Source organism: Myotis yumanensis, unplaced genomic scaffold, assembly GCF_028538775.1.
Source record: "Myotis yumanensis isolate MYYU_CA2020_CCGP unplaced genomic scaffold, mMyoYum1.0.hap1 SCAF_2, whole genome shotgun sequence".
In the NCBI taxonomy this organism is placed as follows: Eukaryota; Metazoa; Chordata; class Mammalia; order Chiroptera; family Vespertilionidae; genus Myotis; species Myotis yumanensis.
In genome coordinates, this window is record NW_027223753.1 from 93,334,734 (window position 1) to 93,350,170 (window position 15,437).

The window sequence follows — 15,437 nt, forward strand, 5'->3', positions numbered from 1 at the left end:
GTTGAGGCAGGGTCTGCTCGTCTGCTTATGGCTTGAGACTTGGATCATCCCGGCCCTTTCATTCTAGAGGAGATGTCTCTGGTGATTGCTACAACGTTGACAAATCTCAGTGAAGTTTTGTTTGTGAGTAGAGGATGGGTGGGGCAGAGAGGCCATTGCCTAACCTAAACTTCACCTACCATGGCTAGGACCCCTCATATCCAAGGTCCACATGGCTCCAGCTGGGGCTGAGCTGTAATTTAGGAGTTCTCTAAGAATGATATTTGGGGCAGATGTTTTGCTTGTGGGTAGATCTGAGTGAGGTCTGTAGGTTTCAGCCATTGTATAGACCCTATAGAAGCATTTTCCCCCGTGAAGTATCTTGAGTAGCCAGTAACTTAGGAAAAGTTAGTTTTTATACATTACTGATGGTAATCCTATATAATAAAAGGCTAATATGCAAATCGACTGAACGAAGGAACGACCGGTCACTATGATGTGCACTGACCACCAGGGGGCAGATGCTTAACGCAGGAGCTGCCCTCTGGTGGTTAATGTGCTCCCACAGGGGGAGCGCCCCTCAGCCAGAAGCTGGGCTCACAGCTGATGAGTGCAGCTGCAGTGGCAGGAGCCTCTCCTGCCTCCACGGCAATGCTAAGAATGTCCGACTGCCAGCTTAGGCCCACTCCCCATCAGTCGGACATCTCCCAAGGGCTCCCGGACTGTGAGAGGGCACAGGCTGAGCTGAGGGACCCCCCCACCCCCACCCCACCTCCAGTGCATGAATTTTGTGCACTGGGCCTCTCGTAATAATAATAATAAATAATGTTATTTATTAAGTCAGGCACTGTACTGGATAGTTGCCACATATTAACCCTTCCCCCCACAATACTGTGAGTGAAAAATTGAGCACCACTTAACAGACGGGAATACTGTGGCTTGAAAACTGGACCAAAGCCACCCACCTTATTGTGGTGGAGCCATAGCTCATCCCCATGTCTTTCATCTTTCTCACTTTGACTCCCAGGGTCCTCTTGCCGTTCTCTGTGTTGTTTCGTGATGCTGTAAACCCATGGTACATGCATAAGGACTATGACAAGTTAAAGGAGTCAAAGAAAAATTAAGTGAATAAAAGAATAAGAAAACAACATGGTTTTTGGTTGACAAATTAGTAAATTGTTTTAAAGATAAAGTTTTCTGGTTTCTGTTTTCCTTTTGCCTCTGATGTTCCCAGAAGAATTCAGGATAAAGATGCTTGCATTACACACCTGATTACTTTTTTTTTTTAATCCTCACCAGGTATATTTTTTTCCATTGATTTCTAGAGAGAATGGAAGGGAGGAAGGAGGGGGTGGGAGAGAGAGAGAGAGAGAGGCATCGATTGGTTGCCTCCTGAACATGCCACTACCAGAACTGGGAAATCTGTAACCCAGTATGTGCCCTTGACAAGGAATCAAATCCAAGATCTTTTGGTTCTCAGGCCGAGGCTCTAACCATTGAGAAAACTGGCCAGGGTGACCTGATGACTGTTTTTTTTTAATGTTTTAAATTTTTTAGGGGGGTGGAGGGAGCCTAAACACATGGCCAACACTTGTCTTATGATAATAGCAGAAAAGAATTTTTTTAATGGAATTATTCTGAAAAACCATGAGGGATAGTTTCTATAGTTATAGGTTTAATCTGTGTTCTTTAATGTTGAATTATTTGCTCCAAAAACCAGGAAATAGAGCCTATGTGCTCTCCATGGACGGATGTTCACGACGGTTGGCTCACTGCTGCACCCTCGTTGCAGGGCCAGGAGCATGGTTCACTATGAAAGATCCTTTGCCTAGGCATCTGAAACCCTGGATTCTGGTCCTGAATTGAGACTTTTTTTAAAAAATCCTCACCTGAAAATATTTTTCTATTGTCTTTTCAGAGAGAGTGAAAGGCAGGCAGGGAGGGAGAGATAGAGGGAGAGAAACATCAATGTGAGGGAAATATCAATCGACTGGTTGCCTCCCACACACACCCCAACTGGGGATGGGGAGTGAACCCGCAACCCAGGTACATGCCCTTGAGCAGGAATTGAACTCTCGACCCTTCGGTGTGCGGGCAGACGCTCTAACCACTGAGAAGCACCAGCCAGGGCCTGAAGGGAGGCTTTTATTAGCCATGTCACCTGGGGCACTTTACTTCAGAGAGCTTGTCCTCGGCTTCTTAAAATAAAAAGTGGGAACTGTCTATCCTGTCTTACCGGTCACTGTAGGGACCAAGCTCTGGGCAAGTGTTTGGTGGCATCAGCAGGACTCTCTCTGTTCCTTTCCAAGCAAATACTATTGTGTCTTTGTGTGTAGATTGGAAAATGAGCTCTCATCTCTGTGTGTGTCTCACCTTTGTCCCATCCTGAAGGTGCTCACAACAGTGCCCCAGAGCGGCGTGATTCAGTGGGATGCAGGGACGTTGGACTGGCTGGGTCCTTGGGTGCCTGGGCCCGCAGGCTGGCCACGAGAAGTCGGCCCCTATCAGAGCCACCACCTAGACTAGGCTGGAATCTAGAGGCCTAAAGTCGAAAAATGTCCTTTGTAAGTCACCTGTGGGGTCAGGCGGTCCCTGGCTCTGCCCCACAACCCTATGTCCGCTCAGAGTGTAAAGCCAGGTCCCCTGAGCGGCCAGGACTGGAGGGCAGGGTCGGGAGTCATCACGGAAGTGGAGCTGAGCAGAGGCCAGCGCAGGTGGCTCCCACCACCCCTGGAAAAGCTCCCTTCTTCCCTGGGGCATGTGGCTGGAGCAAGGAAGGCCAGAGTTAGTGCCATGGTGGGCCTTTGTGGAGTGCCATTGTTCTGGGAAGAAAGCAGGTGGTCCCTCAGCACTGGGGTACCAAGTCCCAGTCTGGGCGTGGTTGCTGGGCCCCCAAACTGGGCCTGGGGTTGTGGCAGACAGCAGCCTGTTCTATCAAGGTGACCCCAGCAGCCAGGCAGTGAGCAGGGGCTGAGCCCATGAACCTATTTCTGCCCATTCCTTCTCCCTTCGCTCCCCTCCAGCTCCTCCTCCCTCCCAACCCCCCTCAGCCTGTGGGCCCCGGTTCTCTGAGGGGCAAAGCGGCCGAAGCTGCCATATCCCAGTTGGACCATGTCTTATGTCTTGTTTTGGCTGATAGCCTGGGCTCTGGGACAGAGCCCCACAGCCAACACCTTCCCCCTCCCCCACTTGCCATCCGCTCTGATATTACCTGGGCTGGGCTGTCTGAGCTCATCCCCTGCTGCTGCGCTAGGTGAGGACAGGTAAGCCAGGGCTACAGGAAGAAAAACTGGCTGGTTGAGGGGAGATGCAATTGTGTGTTTTGTTTTGAAATGGCAAGAACTTAAGTCACAGAAAAAAATGCCACTGCCTAACTGCCCTGTGCTCACATCCTCAGCCAAGTACAAGCCCCTTTCTGATGCCCTCTGGAAGCTATGGACAGTGGCCCTCAGGATGGGTCCCCGGGTGGCAGGAAAAGGCCCTGGATAGCCCTTGTCGGGGCGGGGATGTCACCTGCTGCTGCAGGCCCGGGGACCCGGTTGCCAAGGCTAGCCATGGACTGCAGAAGCCACGGGGCAGATCCGGTGAGGCTGCCAGCTTGGAGGGAAGCGGGTGAGCAGAATACTGACAACAGAGCAGGAGACTGTTCCCAGCTGAGCTCGGGCCAGTCCAGTGAGAATACAGATCAAAACTCCGCTCCTCAGCTTCTGAGCAGTCTGCTGTCGAAGGCTGCTAGTTGGCTGCGCCTGCTTAATATTTCGTTCACACACACATGGAAAGGAGGTGTCTGGCCTGTGGTGGAACTTCCCTTCCCCTCCACGCTGCTCCCCTTCTGAGCGGTGGAGAGATGGAGGGACCAGGTGACCGATGGGCACCTCCTCCTGGCCCAGAGTCTGGCCCTGGACTGCCTCTCTTAAAAAGATGGGCCCATGAGAGAGCCCAGGAGGAACGAGGCCCTTAGCTAACACTATTTGGGTCAGGAAAGGGTTTCCTCAGTAGGTGTTTCAATTCCTGATTAAAATGTATTCTAATCTTTTAAATTATACTTTCAGCAACATTTTTTTTGTTAAAGGTTCACAGAGCCTTTAGTTTGCTGATCTGCATGCAAACCTCTGAGATGTACAGACGGAATGTGTCCCCTGTGTTCTCCGATCTGCTGTTTTCTGTATCTGGCTGCCGTTCCCTCACAGCTGTGTCAGTGCTCTTGGCTGTGAGCATGGGAATTGGCTCACATGTCACACTTCACTAATTATTACTGCAAGAATGGCTTTTGTTATCTATGGAATCGGCCTTGTGTTTCCTATTGCCCCCAAACTGTGATTCAGAAAGAGGCTGGGGAGGGTTTTCTTGGACTACACAGGGCTTGCTATTGGCAAGGGAGTGCTTTGTAGAAGGGAGACCGGGAGAGACCTCTCCAGACCTTTACCCTGCCCCTCGCCCCCTTTGAAACTGGAGATGGAAGCTGAAGTCTGGAGACTGGGTCCCCAGAGTTTTGGAAATGGAACTGACGCCAGGCACCTCCTCGTGGGACCTTGGCCTGTGTGGCCTCTCTCAGCTGTTGACTTTGAGACTTTCCATCACTGTGATGTGCTGCTCCTCACCTGCTCATTGTGATGCTGTCTGAGGGGCCCCGAGGTGTTTGAGGTCATGAGAGAGAAGGACAGGACGTGGGATAAAATAGTAATCGGCACAGATTTGATTCATCCAACTTTGTAAAAAGATAAACAAATGAGGTACTGACCCTCCCACTGACCCCTGCGGTCCTCCACCTCAAGGAGCCCCTTCCGCCCATCCTGGGAAGTCTCCTTCCGCCCAGCCAGGAAGGATGCCCCACCCCCAGGGCCTCTGTTGGAGGACACGCACCTGCGCGGGTTGTCTGAGCCTTTGCTCTGCCTCCGTCAGGGAGGGCCCACTTGGTCCTCCCTGTTTCCTAAGTGGATGGGACGGTGCTGAACACGGGGGTGAGTGGAAACGTGGAGATGGGGAATGAGGTTGTCGGGGTTGACTCAGGAGGTGCAAGGCCCTGAAGCCACCTTTCCTGCCATTGAGCCGCTGCCTGAAATCTGACCATGAGAATGTCGTTCTCTATTTTAAGCCACAGAGGAGACTTGACCCCTGAGAATGATAGCACAACAAGCTCTGTGAATCACTCCCACTTCTTGGAGTTTGGGACAGTGTGAGGATCCTTATGTGGGTTGGGTAGGGTAGGCACAGACCACTGGGGGCCCTCAAAAGCAAATAATCCTGCTTTACATTTTGGGACTTGTTTGTTTGTTTGCAGGGTTTTTTTTATTGTGGTCAAATACACATAACATAAAATTTACCACTTTAACCATTCTTAAGGGTACAAATCAATAGCATTAATAGCAAGTGTGGTACTACCATCATCTCCAGAACTTTTCATCTTGCAAAACTGAAACTCTGTTCCCATTAAACTGTAACTCCTCACTCTCCCTCCCCACAGCCCCAGATAACCACCGTTCCACCTTCTGTCCCAATGAATTTGACTACTCTGGGTTCTTCATATAAATGGAATCCTACAGTATGTGTCCTTTTGTGACTGGCGTATTTCACTGAGTTTAATGTCCTCAGGGCTCTGCCATGCTGTAGAGTGTGTCAGAACTTCCTTCCTTTTTAAGGCTGAGTAGTCTTCCATGGTATGTATAGACCACATTTCACTTATCCATTCATCTGTCAGTGGACATCTGGATTATTTCCACCTTTCGGCTATTGTAAATAACGTAACTGTGAACATGAGTGTGGAAATAACTTTGGAGTCGCTGCTTTCAATTCCCAGAAGTGGGACTTCTGGATCATGTAGTAATTCTGTTTAACTTTTTGAGGAACTGCTACACTGTTTTCCACTGTGGCTGCACCATTTTACATCCCCACCAGCAGTGCACAACAATCCCTGTTTCTTCACATTTTTGACATCCTAATGGGTGTGAAGCGAATCTCACGGTGCTTTGGATTGGCATTTCCCTGATGATTAGTGATGTCAGCACCTTTTCATGTGCTTATTGGCCCTCTGTATATCTCTCTGCTTCCCGTTTTGTTTTAAACGTGTGTGTGACCTGAGAAGAACTGCTCAGTCAAAGATGGGAGACAGTGTGCCGGGCAGCCAGCTCAGCTTAGCGCGCTGCTGTCTGCCCGATAGTGGCGAATCCTCAGTAGGTGCTCGTTCCGCATTGCGCTGGAGTCAGATGAGGTTCGGTTACTGTGTCCCTCACTTCCCCTTCTCAGTGCCCATCCTTCGCTCAACTGAAACTTATCTGGGGTTCTGGATGTGGCCTGTATGTTTCCTTGCTGTCTCTGTGTGCCTCTAAATTAAAAAAAGAGTTTTCTCCTTTGCAGTTGTATGGCTCCCTGTCCTCCTGTCATCCTAAATGACTGAGATGCACAGGAGTAGGGGGACGGGAAGGAGGGGACAGCAGACCTGATGTGCAGACTCCATAGGTGTGGAGACCTGGTTCAGATGATGCGGGGGGAGGGGCAGAAAGCAGAGACTCCCAGGACACTACCCAAGGGGAGCCGGAGCTTCCCTGTGAATCCGAAACCTCTGCCAACACCCTACCAGCCTCGCGAAGGCAGATCCCTGCGCTCCTTTCCTCAGCAGAGCTGTGGCTCCTCTGGTGTCCTCGCTGGTTGATGAAGCAGAAACCCTCCTGGGGACTTTCTGATACTGACAACCAAACTGTTCTCTGCGGCCCTCATTCCTCATCACCCAGAAGAAAAGCCCTACTTATTTCCCCTTAAGGTCCAGTTCAAATACTGCTTCCTCTACGAAGTCATCCCCAGCATCTACTCCCACCTTTGCATTGCCTGCAAGGTGTCTTGCACGTCACAGATGTGACACCTGACACCAGATGTGCCTTGTCTCATAGTCATGTGTCTCCTCTGGCAGACTGTGACCCCCTGTGGTCAGCTCTGCAGCTTACTCATCTTGGCATCTCCCCTGGCAAAGCCCCACTGCCTAGTCCTTGATGACTGGGAATGGGGCACTGATTATTATGCACAGCTATCCTCCCCTTTTCCACTTTTCATCATTATTCAGGGTTTTCTCCGGGTTGAGAGATGGGCCTGGGACGTTGAACAAAAACACAGTTCCTAAACTCAGGAAGCTTTTAATTTGGTAGCCAGAGAGATCATTTCTGCATTTTTATGTATGGCATGCTTTTGGATGCATGGTTGATAATGAGAAAGAGGTAAACAACATAGTACATGGAGTTCTGTTTTTGAAATAGCTGGGATCTGTGGCTAATGCAGTGCATAGGCAGCTAGGAAAACAAACCTACTCTGTGCTTGAAGCCGTTTCCTCCTGTGGATCGATAAGGGGCGTAGTCTGTGCATTGTTGCTGCACCACCTGCGTTTACACAAGAAGCTGCCTGGGTAATTATTGGCTATGGCGGGTCCTTACGCGGGTGGTTTGCAGTTGACCTTTGCTTAAGGAACGGGAGGATTTGTTTGGCCAAAACAATGATAACTATTCACATGGCATTTAAATGCCGCTGGATTTTTGCAACTGAGAATGTGATGTGGGCACTGCACAAAACGTGAGCATCCTATACAGTGCCTGCCTTGTTTCCTGTTTCGTTTTGGTTTTCTCTCCCAGGCTGCTTTGCTGGTTTGTCTGCTTAAAGGTGTGTTCCCGGCCACCACGGCCTCTGGGTGTGTCATGGTGGTGGGAATCCAGAAGCCTGTGCCTATCTTGGAGGCACCACTTGGCATCACTAGTCCATGAATTGACCATTGAAGGGGCCATTTCCCATCTTAGAAATGGGATAACACCTAATATCCTTATCTATAGGATTTGGTGAGGGTTTAGGACCGTGGGTCAGCAAACCGCGGCTCGCGAGCCACATGCGGCTCTTTGGCCCCTTGAGTGTGGCTCTTCCACAAAATACCACGTGTGAGCGCGCACATACAGTGCGATTGAAACTTCGTGGCCCATGCGCAGAAGTCAGTATTTTGTGGAAGAGCCACACTCAAGGGGCCAAAGAGCTGCATGTGGCTCGCGAGCCACGGTTTACTGAGCCACAGTTTGCCGACCACTGGTTTAGGAGGTAATGTGTCTAATGCTCAGAAGGGCTCGGGTGTAACCGGGCCCTTGTTATGGGTGTTGTTGATGTGATGGGCCTGATTGCAAAGCCCAGAGGCCCAGGCCGGCCGGTCCCCACTGCTGAGCAGGTGAGGAGGGAGAGGACATGGTTACAGCGGAACTCCGGACTCGGGAAGAAATGTCCTATCCAGGCAGGGTCCTGGCCAGCGGATTTGCTATAAATCAACACTCCTGTGTCTGAATCTGAAGATTTGTCCGGTGAAATGGAGAAGCTGATGGGAGGGTGGTACAGAGTGGCCAAGTTCAGGAGCAGAAGAGGAGGTGAGAGGCGGCCAGGATCACCCCTCTGAGGTTTCCTCCTGAGAAGGCTGCTGCCTTCTCCAAGGTGGACGGTGGCCCTTTAACCTTTCAGGCATGCAGATTGGATTGAATACACTGTTTTATGATCCAATTCTGTCAGCTGTTTAGCAGCTCACCATTTCCTGTTGAGCAGTTCCGGGAGCCGGCAGTCCAAATCCCAGCGGCTGGCCCCCTTGGGGAGAGTGCGCAGCAGCAGCTTGTGTTTTGATGGTCTTTGTTATTGGTAACTATGGAATATTTCTGACATAGACATCTATGGACCCACTGCACAGACTCAGAAGCAAAGTGTTAGTGTAATCCAACCCTCGTGCCTTACCCCTTCCTCCCCACTTCTCCAGCCATCCACATTGTTTTCTGTTAGCCCCAAGAATCCCCTTCCATGCTATGCAGTCCTGAGCAGTATTAGAATTCTCGATGCTACCATGTTGCCTAGGAAATTTGTCTTTCTCCTATTTTTTCAGTTAAAAGCTTCTTATCACACACAATAACTTCATCTTTTTCCTCTGATACTCTTCTATCTTAAGATGAGGAAACGGATGGAATTAGGACCTCTTTGTTCATCATTTTATTTTCACATGTAAAGGGGAAGAGACACTAGAAAGTATCTGGGAGGAAGATTATTTTTTTATTTTATTGGCAGAGGCAGTGTCACAGAGAGGAGAGGGAGAGGGAGCTAGAAACATCAGTCATGAGAGAGAATCATTGATCAGCTGCCTCCTGCACGCCCCACACTGGGGATCGAGCCCACAACCCGGGCATGTGCCCTGACCTGGAATCAAACTGTCACCTTCTGGTTCAAGGGTTGACACTGAACCTCTCAGCCACACCGTCTGGGCGAGAGGAAACCATTTCTAAGTGGGTGGAGGATGGGAAGCCGCAGGTACAGAGGCACCATTTTTTTTTTTCTTTTTGTAAACTCAGAATTAGGAGCCTCAGTGTTTTTCCTGTTTCCTAATTAAAGGAAAAGGTGCAGCACAAGGCAGCAGGCACTTGATGCTCTTAGGGGCGGATTCAGTGCTGTGACCCTCGACCCACAGATCATTATTTTTCTCTTACACCATCTTGCCTACCCACGACTGACAAAGCTACCTCCTTAATTGACTCGGAAGGACAAGTATTAATGGAAGAAGATGACACTGAATTATGAGATTCAGCAACCAATTACATGGTAACTTGGCCCAGCGTAGTACCTTTCTCATTGTCGACACTCACTAATCATTTGATTGATTAGTAGGAAATTAGAGATGGTGTGAATAATTGAAATCTAGGCAATGCCCCCAACTCCCTGTCTTCCCCCAACACTCTTAAAGGGGCATCTACTGAAATCCCGAGACCATGTTTCAGTGCATTCACGTAGTTCATCCACTAACAGATGGTTTATCATTCAGTTATTGAGTGCTTGCTGGGTGCTGGGGCTCCAAAGCTGAAAAGACATTGTCCTGCCATTGAGGTGCAGAGTATGAGGGTAGCGTCTGACCACAGCACAGTGCTCACCGTGATGGAGCACATGCTAAAGGCAGTGGGGATGAGGGAGGAAGAGAACCTCGATCATTCTGAGATTTTCTTCCCTTTACCCAAACCATCTCCATGTAAAGGTGCCGCTTAATCAAAGGAAGGAGAAGGTAGAGCCTCAGAGGGCCCTTGTGTGTTAACTTCTCGGCATCGAGGTGTCCTGAAAGGGTTGTCTCTGCCCACCTGGTGCCCTGCCTGCCTCAGGGGAAAACATCAGTTCAGTCCTGTGAGCCGAGTGGTCTGTGTGTTCTGATTGGGAAGTTTCCCTGAGCCTTTCGTGTGGCTCTTGTCTTGGCCTTGCCGAGACCAAGGGAAAAAATGCTTGTGATCGTCATTGAAATTCCCACAAGCCATCCAACTCTGCAAGGAGGTTTACCTAATGGGAAAAGTCGTTTCACTACCTGTCACTTAAGGGAACATCAGAGAATACAGCCAACCTGCCAAAGATATGTATCCCCCCCCCCCCCCCCCCCCCACTGTTTTCCTAGAGAAAGCAAAGCTCCCCACCCACAGGGGATTGGAAAAAGCAATGGCTGGGGTTTGGACAATGCCTCTGCTACGAAAGAGTCTGTGGTGCTCCCTGACTCACAGCCTTGGGGAACAGTGATCCTGGAAGCAGAAAGCACATGAGCACGTTAGGGTGGCAAGGGATGGGACAGAAAGAGCCCTGTCAGTCAAGCTTCAGAGGAAGAAGAGGACCACCACCACCATCACCACCACCACCACCACCACCACCTGGGAAAGCAGTGCTTGATTGGGATGGTGATTTGGGGATAAAAATCCCAGTAGTTCTAGTCTTTTGGTTTTCAGTTGAACTTTTTTCCTGATGTTTCTATCTGTGTGATTTGAAAAGGTTTAACAAACACCTAAGTCTGAGCAGTGTGATGTTTTAAAGCCCAGGGTCTCAATATTCTCAGTGAGGTGAGATCCAGGCCACGAGGTCTAATGGCTTTAAAGGAACCACCATGTGGCCACTGGGAGAATCAGGGTGGAGGTGCCTCTTAGTGGGAGTTCTGGCTGTGGTATGGGGAACCTCAAAGATAGAACTTCTCTTTTTTGTTCAAATACTGGAGATCCAGGCTTTATTCAGACAGCTAGGTAAAGACCCCAATGATACAGGCCTTTGTAGCCCTCTGCCATCTTTTCTTCAAAAAGATAAAAAATTATGTGTTGAGCCCTAGCTGGTTTGGTTCAGTGGATAGAGCATCGGCCTGTGGACTGAAGGGTCCCAGGTTCGATTCCAGTCAAAAAGCACATGCCTGGGTTGTGGGCTTGATCCCACAGGGGCATGCAGGAGGCAGCTGATCAATGATTCTCTCTCATCATTGATGTTTCTATCTCTCTCTTTCCCTCTCCCTTCTTCTCTGAAATCAATAAGAATGTATTTTTTAAAAAATTATTTAACAGTGGCCATTCTTGTATGTAATTTTTTATGAAGCCGAGCATTGGTGAGTCTTAACATTGGATGTGTTGTGGGACCTGTCAGTATTTGTACAGTAATTATATTTATTTACTTACCACTTTCATTCTTAAGTACGACTTTTTACCCTGCTCCTCAGCAACAGAATTCTGTTGAAACAGAGCTAATCAGCAGGGGCTGGTTCTGTTAGCAGGAGGCAGGACGTGTGGGCTGTCCAACATTGTCCCAGGTGTTTCCCGAGCTTTCAACATGTTCGACTGGCGTGTGTTTGCACACCGTTGTTCCAGAGGAATTCTGCTATACATTTTTCCTTCTCGGCAAAGTCCCTCACTCACATTAGTGACAGAACTGTAATTATTTTTAAATGCTGGTAAGCAACATGAGTCATTCTCAGAACTCAAGGAAACGTGCTGCTGAGTCGTTGGCACTTTCCACACGACATAAGGATGTGATTTAAAGACCTAAGGGATTCCATTTTCCATGATTCAGGTGAGTCCCAGTAGAGGCTTCTTACTTACAGATGGAAAAATGAGAATGAGACAGAGGCAAAGATAAGAGTCTGTAGAAATAAAACCCTTAAAACAGGCTTTCTCTCCCTTTTGTTGTAAATCATTGTTGTAGTTGAAGCTTAAAGGCCTGGCACGCTTGCTTTCTGTGTGTGTGTGTGTGTGTGTGTGTGTGTGTGGTTTTCCCATCAGGGTAGTAGGAGGACAAGAAGCACTTACACATTTTCTTTCATAACCTGCCCTCCTCCGTGGTCCCGACAAGCTGAGGCTGGCTCTTTGCCTTGGTGCCCGCCTCCGGCACTCCTCGTCAGCCCGCCAGCAGAGGAGACTTGCATTTCAGGTGTGGGAGGAGGAGCAGCCCCTCCAACTGTTGGTCCTCACCCCTGAACATCCATCCCTCCTGCTTTCCTGCTCTCCCATTTGCCGAGGCCATGGGGGGCACGGGGCTGCCTCCGGGTGGTCCCACCATCTACAGGGCACAGGGAAGGCCTTGGCATTGCTTTCCTTCACCCTGCCCAGGTGGAGGCACCTGTGTCGGATGAGAAGGTGTTAGAGCCTGGGTCTTCCGGCTCAGCCCAGAAGGGAGCGCCTTGTCTCCTTGGCTTGTATTTGGTACCAAATAGCGGAAATGTGGCCTCCATAGGCCTGCTGCTGCTGGGTGGTGGGGGGTGGAGAGGAGATGTGCTACTGAATCTTCAGGGTGGCCTATGGCCTGGTCCTAGCCTAAAGCCAGAAGAGGCAAAGAGGAGAGGCTTCCAGAGCTGCTGGGTAGAGAAGGAATGGGGGTGGGGGAGGAATGGGGGTGGAGAAGGAATGGGGGTGGGGAAGGAATGGGGGTGGGGAAGCCCAGGGCTGGTTACTCAGCAGGATGCCTGCTCCTCCATCCTGGCTGTACAGACTCAGCCAAGTGTTCTCAGATCAAACCCCAGCATTTGTACTTCAGGGCCCATCTCAGCCTCCCATCCCCAGAAAACCTTGAGATTTGCCTTTCTGCCACTACTAGTGAGAACATAGATTACGTTCACCTTACCTTTCCCTACTCTCTTTCTTCTACCCCAAAAGGCTAAACCCCAGGCCTTTTCCACCATGTTCCGGTAACGCTGGACCAAGACCCACCCACTGGCGCACTCCCAGGGAGATTTCTTTTCTGTCCAGTGTGGGCTTCACCAAGCAGGTGCCTTAACTGCAGGGCCTTCCCAGCTCTCCTTTCTTTCCTGTAATTCTATACGTACGGCCTCAGCCTTTACCCGGGCTTTGTTTGCAGCCGTTCAGAGGGTCATGCTCATCTGACTTGGGTTTCTTGAATTTTAAGTGAAGTTTGTTCTGACCAGCCTGGTGCTACCTCATGTAGAAGAAATGTAGGTTCATGATTATGAGTTATGAAATGCAAAGGGGATGGCTAAAAAAACAAGCTTTCTCTTCCACTACAAACAAAAGGCCTCAATAAAAGCACAGCGTTAAAATTTGAAATGCCCTTTGATACTAACTCGTTGCCCTCGGAACATGTGACCTAGAAGGGCCACCTCCCCCACTGCAAGGAAGTCCGTCTGTCTCTGATGTGGCTCACTATTGCATTCTCTAAGTGACATTACTCATTTTTCTGTTACAAACTGAAGTAAAACTAATACACCCTCGCTGTGACAACCAGTTTGACAAGTTGGCCAGAGTGTCCGTCTGCACCCGCCGAGCTCCCCGCACATGTCTCCAGCTCCGTGTGCGGCCACGGTCTGCATCACGGCTGCCCAGTGCTGCCGTTCCAGTGCGAAAGCAGCCACAGACAGCCTGGAAACAAAAGAGCGTAGCTGTGTTCCCATAAAGCACTGCTTGCGGACACTAAAATTTGGACTCATCATGAATTTCACAGAAGAAATATTATTTTTCTTTTGGTTGTTTTGAACCATTTAAAAATATTTAAAAAACCCATTTTTAGCTCACAGGCTGAATGAAAATGGGTGGCAGGTTGTGTAAACACGGGCAGTGGCAGGAGTTGGCCCACAGGCCATAGCTTTCTGAACCTACTTCCTACCTGATCTCACCCCAAAGACTGAGGAGCAATTCTGAACCCTGCTCTCAAGCAGCATTTCAAAACCGCAGTTCAGAATGCGTTAGTGAGTTATGAAGTCCATTTGGGGGGGTCCTTTCCAGCAAGCTAAAGAAAAAGGATAGAATTTAGTGCATTCCACATAATAAAGGTTAAGTACTGTATCATGAAACTTTTGGGGTGTGTGTGTGTGTGTGTGTGTGTGTACTGAGTCACTATGCTGTCAAATACTTGGAAGGAATTTTGTATCAACCATGGCTTTCCCCAGCCCCCAGATTTTGTGTACAAAGGAACACAAAGACTGAGAATTGATGGAGTGCTAATGTTGTTAGCCAACAAGAGGGAACTGAAGTGAGTGTGACCACCTTCCTCCAAGGTCTTCAGGTGGAGAGAGGTGGAAGCACTACATGAAGATCTGTCCTTGAGATATTGGGTTGTTTGGGGCCATGCCCACTAAATATGAATTTCCTGCTTCCAGGTTTTGCTTATTTCTAAGAATCCATCTTCATCTCTGCTTTTCTGTCTCTCCAGACTCAGTGATATTTAAAACCCTTGGTTGGGTATTCAGGATTCTTCACTAAGTGAGAAACTATTGTGTGTGGGAAGAGGGATGGTGCATTTCAATCTGATAAAAGCAGCTCATGCCAAACATGACTGCCAGCCGAACTGCAAGCCAGGCCTTGAGGAGGAGGAGGAAGGAAGGCAGGCTTTGGCATGCCAATAATTCAGCACCCATCGGGGTACCCTGTGCTGACCCACATCCTAGAGAGGGCCCCAGAAACTCCAGGAACCAGAGGGAAGCCTTGGGCTTTGGCTTTGCACTTTACTGGTCAGTCAGTTGAGCTGAAAAGTATCTGGTAGGTAGGATAGTGATGGGGGGGGGGGGGGCGGCGGCGGGGGGAGGCGGAGACAGACTCTTAGGTTCCTGCCTTGGAACAAGCTCTAAACAATGGTGCGGGGTGGGAGGAGGAAAAGTGGGGAATCCAAAGATGTTTGGGGGTTCTTACTGAACAGTCTGAAGCCCCTGCTCAGCTCTGTACTTCCTGGTGGTTGAGGTGGGGGGCGGGGGGGCTCTGGCTCCCAGCCCTGAAGGCCTCGTAGAGAGGACGGGAGGAGCAGGCATGAGTAGCCCCGAGCCAGCTGGATGTCCCTGACCCAGTGGGTGAGAAAGGCTCCATCTACAAGCTGTGGGGAGAGAAGGCATGCTGGCAGAACCAGAAGGAGCCTCACACTTCCTTGTTCTGCTGCTCAGATGACGCTTGTGGCTTTCTTGTTTACCCAGAGGGAGAAATGTTTACTCTTGTGAGGGATAATGAGAGATTAGCTTCTATTTCCAGGGAGGTGATGAAGGCTGAGGTAAAAGGTGACCAGGAAGGAATATCAGTTACTTCCTCTCAGGAACAAAGACTCTAAGTTGCGCTGGGCATCTGGTACCCTGTGCTGGCTTTGTGAGGTGTCTCCTCACAGTCAGGGACTCCTGCTGAGGGTTCAGGGGCGCCGTGTGCAGGGGGAAGATCTGCAGCCATGCCTTCCCTGGGCAGTTTCCCAGTTGCATTTGG

The 15,437-nt window shown here is 49.7% G+C and overlaps 1 protein-coding gene across 5 annotated transcripts in view; it reads left to right on the forward strand.

Annotated features, from left to right (window-relative positions):
- SLC22A23 (solute carrier family 22 member 23) overlaps window positions 1-15,437 on the forward strand; it is a 181,416-nt gene that overhangs the window by 91,767 nt on the left and 74,212 nt on the right. The window lies entirely within an intron of this gene.